The sequence below is a fragment of the Parus major genome, chromosome 2 (assembly GCF_001522545.3).
Source record: "Parus major isolate Abel chromosome 2, Parus_major1.1, whole genome shotgun sequence".
Taxonomy (NCBI): domain Eukaryota; kingdom Metazoa; phylum Chordata; class Aves; order Passeriformes; family Paridae; genus Parus; species Parus major.
In genome coordinates, this window is record NC_031769.1 from 114878218 (window position 1) to 114888412 (window position 10195).

The 10195-nt window shown below is 44.6% G+C and overlaps 1 long non-coding RNA gene across 1 annotated transcript; it reads left to right on the forward strand.

Moving 5' to 3' along the window:
• The first annotated feature begins 84 nt into the window (after positions 1 to 84).
• Positions 85 to 4939, forward strand: LOC117243952. Its single transcript, XR_004496126.1, has 3 exons — positions 85 to 524; positions 1832 to 1946; positions 3105 to 4939. It is a non-coding gene; the product is annotated as an uncharacterized LOC117243952 (long non-coding RNA).
• Positions 4940 to 10195: the final 5256 nt, after the last annotated feature.

The window sequence follows — 10195 nt, forward strand, 5'->3', positions numbered from 1 at the left end:
TCCTCTCCTCTCCTCTCCTCTCCTCTCCTCTCCTCTCCTCTCCTTTTCATGAGGGTGTAATTTTGGTGGCAAAGAGAACTTGAGCAGTCCTGCATCCCTCAGTCTCTCTGCTTTAGTTTCCAGCTCCACACCACAGCTTATTCACACCAGTATGTCTCTTCTCTGAACCTGTATGGATTCAAAATATCTTTTCTTATGGAGAAGAACAAGAGGTGGGGACAACAGGAGTGTTGTGGGCCCAACTCCTTAAGCTGGTCTACTTCCATATCTATATATCTGTATTTATATGTAGATATACCTATATCCCAGAAAGTAACCATATCCTGGGCTGCATCAAAGATATGTGCAGGTGGAGGGAGGTGATTCTGTGTTTCCAGTTCGCTCTCATGAGATCCCACCTGGAATCCAACTCTGGGGCCCCCAGCTTAAGAATCTAAGGACATGAACCTCTCTGGAGCAAATCCAGAGGAGGACAAAGAAGATCAGAAGGCTGGAGAACCTCTCATATGAAGACAAGCTGAGAGGTAAGGTTGTTCAGCCTGGAGAAGAGAAGGTTCCAGAGAGACCTTGCAGCATCTTCCAGTACCTAAAGGGGCTACAAGAGAGTCGGAGAGGAACTTTTTATAACTGATAGAACAAGGAAGGGGCAATGGCTTTAACCTGAAAGAGTGTAGGTTTAGATTTGATATTATCTGCAATTTACAGGAAACAGGACTGTCACAACTTTTCTCTCCTCTAAAACTGGATATGTCAGGCTATGCTCTTGGTGGCAGGGAAGCCTCACTGTGGGTGGGTAAGTGCTATGGTATGTACCTACAGCTAGCAAAGTTTTTTCTATCAAATAACTTTGGGCAAGGAGCCATGTTAGGTGATGGAGCTGCAACCTCTGTCCTGGGCAGGGAGGACTGCCGCTGTGCAGCTGTGACAAAGCTGAGGATGTCCCAGCTTCGAGTGTCTCCATCTGAAGGGCTCACTATTAAGTGGTGTTACAGCCCATGTATTATCCCTGACCTTGTGGCATCCTGTGCTTTTGGCTCATGGGAATATGCAGAATGGAGGTGCGGCTCGTCGTCCTTCAGAAAGCAATCCCTCACAGGGAGCCCACATTGCCAATGTACAGGCAAAGGTAAAATGACAGCTCTGACTCCCGTTCGATATTTTTCTGAATGGTGGTGAAAATGCCCCTCATCATAATCTACTCAGTAATAAAAAAATGATCATTTTTATGTCATTCAGCAGAAATGTATGGTAAATGAGATTCAAAGGATTAATGCACAAAGGAAATGTCAATGTTAATCTATAGACAGTCCCTTTAGTCTTGCTTGTCATAAATTCAGAGCAAGAGAGTTTGCAGACTGGCTTGGGAAGGATAAAATCGAAGGATTAAACAAACCATAACTCAATCTTTCAGTGCCTTGAATTCTTACTTTTGGGGGATTTTCCTCTGTAGTTTTTCTTAAAAGAACATATATCTTCAGTGAGAGAGAGAAATTGCAAACATTAGACCATGAAAGTTGGGCTTTCTTATAGTCATGCTTGCACAGGCAGGCTCTAACTCAAATCAGCTGTGCTGGTTTAAAGCTGTGCTAGTATCTTTTATTGCTAACACTGAGCTACTTGGGTTACTCACTGTTGTGTCTTCTATGGGAATATAGGAAGAGACAGGCTGGCTTTGTCTCCCTTCTGACAGGGAGGCTCTGTATCTACCCGTCCTCAGCAATCAGATCATAAAATTAGAGCTTCACAATTGTTGTTGGTGGGTTTGTGGTGTTATTTTGTTTTGTTTTGTTTTGCTTTCTTAGATGAATGTTAAATTTGTTTTGCTTCCCAGTATTCCAGCTCAGCCTGAAAGGAGGGTGTGGATCTTTGGATAATGTGAAGGACAACTCAGGTCTGATTTTTTTCCTCTGGATGAAGGACCCAGTCTTACACCAGGATTCACATGGGTAGTACTTTTTGTTCGTTCATTTAGATTGCAGTCTGCCTGGTGCCAGGCCCTGCCCAACTTCTTAGCGTAGAAAATGTGCATTCAATTGCATGTCTAATTTGTTCACAAATTTTCCACGAGTGTTGAACCAAATCACACTGCAAAGACCATGCCTAGTTATGTGCCTAACTCAGCATTTGCACACAAAATTGCCTAATGAGCATGTGCAATTATGGCAATTAGACTTGTGAATTAAGCATGCAAATACCCTAGCATTTGGGTTAGAGAGTCATAGCCCATATCACTAGAAATAGCATAACCTATTTTAGATGTGATGAGAAAGTACATCCACCTTTTCCAGTGTGACCACATTCATGAAAACAGAGCATTTTAAGACCTTTGGCTTGGGGAGGAAAGACTACGAGCTCTGGGCAGAGACCATAAGGAATCTGCAAATGAAATGAGCCTTTTGGTGCTTCTGCTTCCTGTCCCAGGTGTCTCTTGCTCATAATGAAATACCAGCATGCTCTCACAGAGCATACCTTGTCTTAATGGGGTTATTCACATGCAGCCTCCATCAGCAGGAACCGCTGTAAAAAAAGTAGACAACTTTCATTCTGTGATAGTCCTTTCAACTATAAATACAGTACAGTGCAGGGCTACCCTATGCCCACATGAATGTTGTTGCTGAATTTGTAGGTTTCTGGGATAATTCACTTTGAGGCATTCTCATCCTACTGAGGGAAGGCACCGCTGGCTGGCTGCAGCACAAATCCCACTGTAAGGTGTGAATTCATTTGGCAGCTGCCAGGACCGAGATTTTTGCATCAGTTATTGCTTAGTGAAATAAGGTTAACAAACACAGAGGTGAGCAGGTGGTCAGAGATAAACAGGTGAGGGAGCACATTTCTGTAATAAAGAAAAGTCTTGGGAGGGAAACCATACCCCCCCTTAAATTTCTGCTTCATTAAGGTGATTTCAAACTCGCTGGGAAATCAAGGACTTTGTAGCTGTTCAGCACAAACAAAAATAATCCAGGTGGCAAGTCTGATGAGATATGACCTTGTTCAAAATCAATAGACTGTTCCCCTTCCACCGAGCACAACCGACTCTCGAATGAGTTTACTTCAACAGAGGCATTTCCCTCACAACATTAACATTTTAATTGCTTGTGCAGGATTTTCTGGAAAATTAACCCAGCGCTGGTTGAGCGGCGGGTGAGGATGCTGGGCGCAGGGCTGGGAGCGCAGGCGGTGCTGCGGGGAGCTGCAAACACATACCGCCACCTAAAGGAAGGAAACCTGCAAGGAACCCTCGGAAAGCTGCTCCCTTCGGCTGACTCTCTGTCAGAGCTGGTTAAAACAAAGACGCTTAATTTGCTCTTCGCAGCCTGGCTCCCTGATGCCTTCCGAAGGGTTGTCGCCCTGGCAAAGCAGGACAAGTCCCTCAGCGTCGTGTACCCTCTGCTGCAGGACCAGTAACACAAGGGTGGCGCACCTGGCACTGGGCACCGGGTAACTTCTCAAGTTGTCCCAACTTCTTTGTGTGTCTATGGAATCTTGTAGCAGGGCCACGGATTAGGTGCAGCCAGGTTTTGTGCCAAGGGAGATGGCCGGGGAAGGCTCCGCTGGGGAGCTAAACCCCACCTGTGCTGCGGCACAGGGCTGCGGCGCTGCTGCCACTGCTGCTGCCAGGTCCTGCGGGACTGGGCCAGCTGGGAACGGGGGAAAGCTCAGGCCGATACATCAGTAATGGATGGATGAGGAGGGTGGGTGGCAGCCGAGTAGGTGGTCTTCAGACCATGTCTGATTTTACTTCATTATCTACCGTAGATTGCATAGATGCCAAGGGGACAGGACTGAGATCTGCTCAGCCCAGCTGAATATCTTAACTCCTAATACTGAAGAGACAAGCTTCTTTTGAACAGCCTTTTTCTGGCTTCATTCCTGGCTGCACAGAGGCGGCAGGCAGAAGAAACTATTTACAGAGAATATATTCCCACCGAGTATTCCCAATCCGTTTATGAGCAAAGCCTGTGAAAATAAAGGGATGCGGTGGGGGAGGGGAAGGGAATCTTCCCCCTGCCTTCTGTAAGCTTGTGGAGCGTAAAGGAAAGAACCTCTTTCAAGCACATATAGGCGATGCTGAGCCACAGAGCTGTGTCCTTGAGGAGTGGCTAACATGTCAACCCACAGGGCTGAGCAGGCTCTGTACCAAATCACCAGCAATAAAAAAAACAGGGTGAGTTTGGGAACTGGTGGTTTGGAGTGCTGTCCAATTTCCCTGGTGAGTGGCTGCCAATATCACATTAACACCTTGACTGCCAGTAAGGTGGGGGTGTCAAAGGCTGAGCCTGCGAGTGAGGGCTGGAGGGGTGTGGGGGCACTTGTGGCTGCACACTAAAAAGCAGCCTGTGCAGGGGTGGGCTGAGGTGAGGGGAGCCTATGCTCATAGAAGCCTCTTTGGTGTTTCAAAGGCAAAGTCCTGGTGTTTTGGGGCACTTTTGCAGAGTAGTAATGTTTCCTTAAGTGCATGCCCATAGACAGATACACACAGTGCCTCCTGCCTAAGCTCTGCCTGCAGCCCTTTACCTGATGTCTGACTTCAAGTAATCGGTTGCACCCAGGTTCTTGGCATCACACATGGCTGTCCTGGGAGGAATGATGTCTCAGAGAGACAGGAGGTTATGCACAGGGAGCAGCGCCCCGCAGAGCAGTCATAAGCAGCACATTCCTGGGATTCCTGCAGGGCCAGCCCCAATCTGCAGCTCAGAGCTCACCCGGTGAGAGCACTTCTGGTCTGGTGGGACACTGGGCCACTGTTCTCTGAGGTCAAACCATTACCAGTTCACAGCTCCAGGAAAGCTCTCCAGGAAAGCTGCAAGGTCACTGGAATGCAGAATGGATATTGTTTTATCTTATGTGAGTTATTTTCTTTTAAAAACTGATTATGATCTCAGCATCCTTACTCAGTGTGACCATGGAGCAGGTTTGGGACATATCTTTCTTGTTTGTGCTGTTCTACATTGTACCTTACAGCTTTGGTTGCAGTACAGAAAGTGCTTGCTGGGAAGTAAGTTTCTCAGACAGAAAGGAAAATTATTGTGACTTTTCTTCATAGAGAACTTTAATTTTATTTGTGATAAGTTCTTTACAATGATATATCTGTTTGAGGTATTTTAATACTACCTTAGGATCTTTTCAATTAAACACTCTTTTTCCTTTTGATGTCTAGGTGTGTTTGATTCTGTAAGCCAATGAACATCTGTATTCAGATGAGGTTTTCAATCCCATGCAATATCTGCATTTGCAGTGCAAGGCACAAGCATCTTGCTCTCTTCCATCTGCAGTATTGCTTTATGGGTTGGAGGTAAATGTAACAGGGTAGGAATGAAAAGAGGGATTCTCAGATAGGCTAGGGTACTGTAAAGCTCTGGTTTAAAACTTGAATATAGCTTTTCATTAATTAACACTACAGTTGTATGAACATGGTCATAATAAGTGCTGGAAGGAACAGTGTCCTGTAGGGAAAGCAGTTGATGATACTTCAAACAGATTTCTGTGTAGACTTGAACAAAAATCTGTTTACTCTGTGGCTTAATTTTTACATCTGATTAGAGGCATTATGATTAAAGCTGATGAAGCATTTTCAATTCAGTGACTGGAGAAGTTGGTTCTGGTTAAAAGGACTAAAGGAATATTTCACAGCTGCTCCTTCCATGGAGCCAAGGAATCCAAGTTGTCCATTTCTAAAAGACAGAGAAAGGATTTATTTGAAATTGATATATATTACTTTCATGTTATGTATAAATTACCTCACTGTATTATTCTACTGAATTTTTGAATATCACCTGTATATCCTGTAGGTACTAAATAATTTTAATATCATGTCTTAACATTTTTTACATTAATTCAGTGAACTTGTTCCTGTTTGTTAATTCAATGTTTCAGCTTTTTCAGCTTTTTCAAACTTCTTGAAAATTTCCTTTCTGCTCTTTACTTTCTGATTTTGAAAGTATTGGATCCCCCTTTGCTCACGTTTCTGTGCTTGCAACATGGCTAGGGCCAAGGATTCAGTGTTATTGGTGTGTTTTGGGGGTTGTGCTGCCAATGAATGCCCACAAGACAGTCAGTGCTTCCATGGCACTGCCTGCAGCAGCAGTGGCTCGGGATGGCCCCTTTACATACCAGCCACCATCCAGCTTTTCTCCTGTTGCCTCCCTGTATGGGGTCTGGCTGAGCAGAAGCTGATGTTGCCCCAGCAGCCCTCACAGAGCTGTGCTTTGTCTTGGTAGCTAGGAAGGTGCTGATAACACACCAGTGTTTTGGCTGCTGCTGAGCACCAAGGCTGTCTCTTCAAGACTTCACTCTCTCCAGTAGGCAGGGGAAGGGAAAGATCTTGGGATGGGGCACAGCCAGGACAGCTGACCCAAACTGGCTGAAGGGATATTCGTACCATGAGCTAATTCCATTCCAAAAGCTAAGAGGATGGAGGAGGGGAGGAGGGTATTTGTTACTGCAATGTTTGTCTTGTGGAGCACAACCACTCTGAGTACTGAAGTCCTGCCTTTGTTTCCACACACGACCTTTGTTTTTGCTTTTATTAAACTGCCTTTATCTTGACCCACTAGGGTTTTGTTTTCATCTTATTTTCTCCCCTGCCCTGTGCTCCTCAGGAGACAGTGGTAGAGTAGCTTGGTGGGCACCTGGCATCCAGCCAAGGCCAACCCATCACACTCCTTTTTGGTGCTCAATGTGAGACAGGAGACAGTGGCAGTTTTTTATTAAGTGTGCTACAGCTGAAGTGACAAACACTGCACAGGCCATGGAGTTTGTTGACTGCACTGCTTATCTCTATTTTGCTGAGCTTGGGAACATGTTAGTACAAGCAACAGCTCTGTGCTTTGCCTTGGCACTGATGGCCTTGCTGTGCTGCAGGAGCTATCTTGTGGAGATGGTGAAGGAATACATCTCCCTCCTCCTACCTGGGGTTTTATTATGCTCCTGAGGTTCTTGTTCACCCCTGTGAGCTTTTCAATACTGGTAATTAACACTGTAGAATAGTGTGTAGTCTGTGGAATCTGGTGTCATCCTGGTGTCAGGGAAGACAACTTTTAGGCCAGGAGAGACTGAAATGTGTCTGGATGAAACAGATTCCTGGGTGGCAGGGTGTGTGAAAGGATTTGTGCAGGTTCCTGGAATGGTTGTCATGTCCCACAGCCTGAGACTTGAAACCCAAACATGAAAGTAATGATGCCTGATGAACTGGCATGCCACCTGACAGAAGAGTGCTTTGTCTACCCCAGTGAAAACCAGTTTCCATCAGTGGTGCTTGGCCAGTGCCTACTGAGTTCAGTACTCCAGAGGACTGTGGTTGAGTCAGACACCCAAACACTACAGGCATTCCTCCAGCAGTAAAAAAGAAACAGTGCAAGGGGTCCATATTATCTGTTAGTAAGGGAGGAGGAAGAAGAAATTTTGTTCAAGAAACTGATCCTTCAACAAAGAAATTAGAGGAAGGAGTGAGACAATTCAAGCAGGAAGCAGAAAATATCTGGTCCCTGACCACAGAATGTCAAGACATGTAGAAGACATTTGTCTTCCAGAGCAACTGGAAGCCCTACTTCCTGGGAACTGTCACCTGCTGGTAGGTGTTTGTTTCCTTTGCCTCTGTGCATTGCTTTGCTTTTGCTTTATTAAACTGTCTTTTTCTTGACCCAAGTGTTTACCTCTATCTTATTTTCTACCCACCCTGCTCCCCCCAGCTGAGGAGGGGGTGGCAAGAGTGGCATGTGAGTACCTGGCATCCAGCCAAAGTCAATCCACCACATTTCCCCAGGGCAAGTCACTGGCAAGTTCAGGAAATAGTTAGAAATAAAAAACTCACTGTGATTTTGCCAGTTCATACCATTACAAGTGTTTTGAGGCTCTGTGGGGGAACAGGGCTAGCAAACAGCTTCAGCCCTTCTCCAAGCAGGTGATGCCTGCAGGAGCAGATCCAAGACATTTGCTGGGTGACAAATGATGTTGTGTGGGTGATGGAGCCTCCCGGGGACCAATGAAGGGCTCCTTGCCCCGGGTGCTTTGATGATGTTGGTCCCACCTTGGGACTTCTGTGAAGTGACTTTGATAGGCCCTGGGGAGAACCAGCCACAACCTGCATTTTCCTCACTTAGCATAGCCAGTCCACAGCCATGCCTAGATGGCCTAGAGCAGGATGGCTGCATAAGAGTACCACATCCATCCCAGGGGAAAACCTGTCTTTGAAGAATGGAAAAGGCGGGCTCAGGGGAATATGTATCTGTGATTAATCTGTTCAGCCACTGGGTGCCAATGTTGGCTCATGTTTGATAATCGGATACATTTTTCTATGGGAAGAGGAATTTTTAAAATCTAAAGGAAAGTGCTGTAGCTTTGAGTGCCAGTGGAGACTGGGAAAATATCCCTGAGAGCATGTGAATTTTTCTTCAAATGAATCTGGAAGTGGAGTGCCAGGAAGGCGTCCATGAGGGGTGGGGAGACAGGGGAGCCCAGGGTTAACAAAAGAAAGAGAGGGACCCTTAATGAAATGGGCTTGCTGAGAATTATGAATCTGTGAGCCTGTGTCGTGTAGTGATTAATGGTGAAGCACTGTTTTAACTTTGGATCAAATAATGGGTTGCCTCTGAAAAGCTTCATTAATCACCGTTAGAAATAGGCCTGCCAATTCATTACTTCGGGGCAGACATGAGCTGAGCAGTTCAGCAAATTTCAGGATTGAGTGACTCTAGGCAGGGGATGGTTAAAAAGAAAGCAGGGGTCTAATCTGTGTTTCAATACATTGGGATTTATGAGTGAAGAATATCCTCTCACTGGCAGTTTCCTCTTCCTCCCCTCCTCTCCCACAAAATCTTTTTGCTGATTGTGATCTAGGCACAATGGACAGAAAACAGCATGGCATTCAGGACCATGTCTGGGCTGGATTCTTCTCCCAGGTACCCAGATGTGACTCTGATCCAAATCACTAGAAATCATATTGCATGTCTCAGGACAGAGCCTGGCTGTCCTCAGCTGCTGTTTCTCACTTTGCAGCCTTCATCTGAGACTAATGCCGTCTACTGAAGAGCAGAACATCAACAAGAAACATATCTGGGCCTCCCTCCATTTTAGAAACTACTGTCAGTAATAAGAAGCTTCTCTGCTTTTGATGTGATTCAAGATTTTTAAGCCACTTGGGGTCTATTTTAATTGCTGTCCCAGGAAGCTTTGGGGCAACCCAAGGAAGTACAGCTGAGGCTCTCTGCTTGGAAATAGATCAACACTTTTTCTTTAAAGTAACTTCCAAATATCAGTTAAAAAGTGCACTGTGCCTCCCTGTTACTTGCCCCTAGTCAGTCTGGACAGGAAAAGAGAAAGAAATGGAAATCAGGGGCAGAATAATTTTATTTGACAAAATCTTTTTTTGCTCCCAGAGCATTTATTTTGATTGAAACAAAAATCCTTTGAAGGTGTAGTGAGAGCTACCTGAATTATTTTGGGTAGAAATCTTTCCTTTACTCCTTTCAAAAAGGAAATGGCAAATTACTTGCCCTGCCCTCACCTCCACCCTCAAAGCCCAAATTATTTTGTTTTTTTCTCAGTCACTCCAACATTTACAAATTTACTTTAGCTATAATTTACTACAAATTTCTCAGAGTTCAAACTCAACAGTTTTTCAGTTTCTTCTTTTTGAAACATTCACCCAAAACGATCATTTGCATAGTTTTGGTTTCATGAAAATATGAGTGCTTTTATTCAGGATTGACCTAACTTCCTTGAAACAAACAAAAAAGTCATTTATTCGCACAGCTGGAGATAGAGGGGAAAAACATCTGGATATGAGAAGGGAGAGAAAATGTGCATTGGAAGGGAAAAAAACAGTAAAAGGACAAAAGGTTATAAGTAGAAAGAGAGAAAGGATTGATATGGGGGTTGGAGTGTGTATCCAGGGATTATGTGAAGAGGGCTATAGAAAGTGGGCCTTGAAAGAGAAATGTAAATATGGTGATGGAAAGGAGGAGGGGAAAACTAAGATGAAGCCAGTGAAAAGCTAGGGTAAAAAATGAAATGGAATAAAATAAACAAATGCAAAGCAAAAATAATGAGAAAATCTTTCATTTGAATGAAACAAAAGGGTGACTAAAAAGAAAACGTAGTCTAGGGAAAAAAAAGTTAAGAAAAGTGATGAGACAGAGATATGCAGAAAAGGACTTATGAACTGAAAAATCCAGGAGAAATGTATTGATTTATT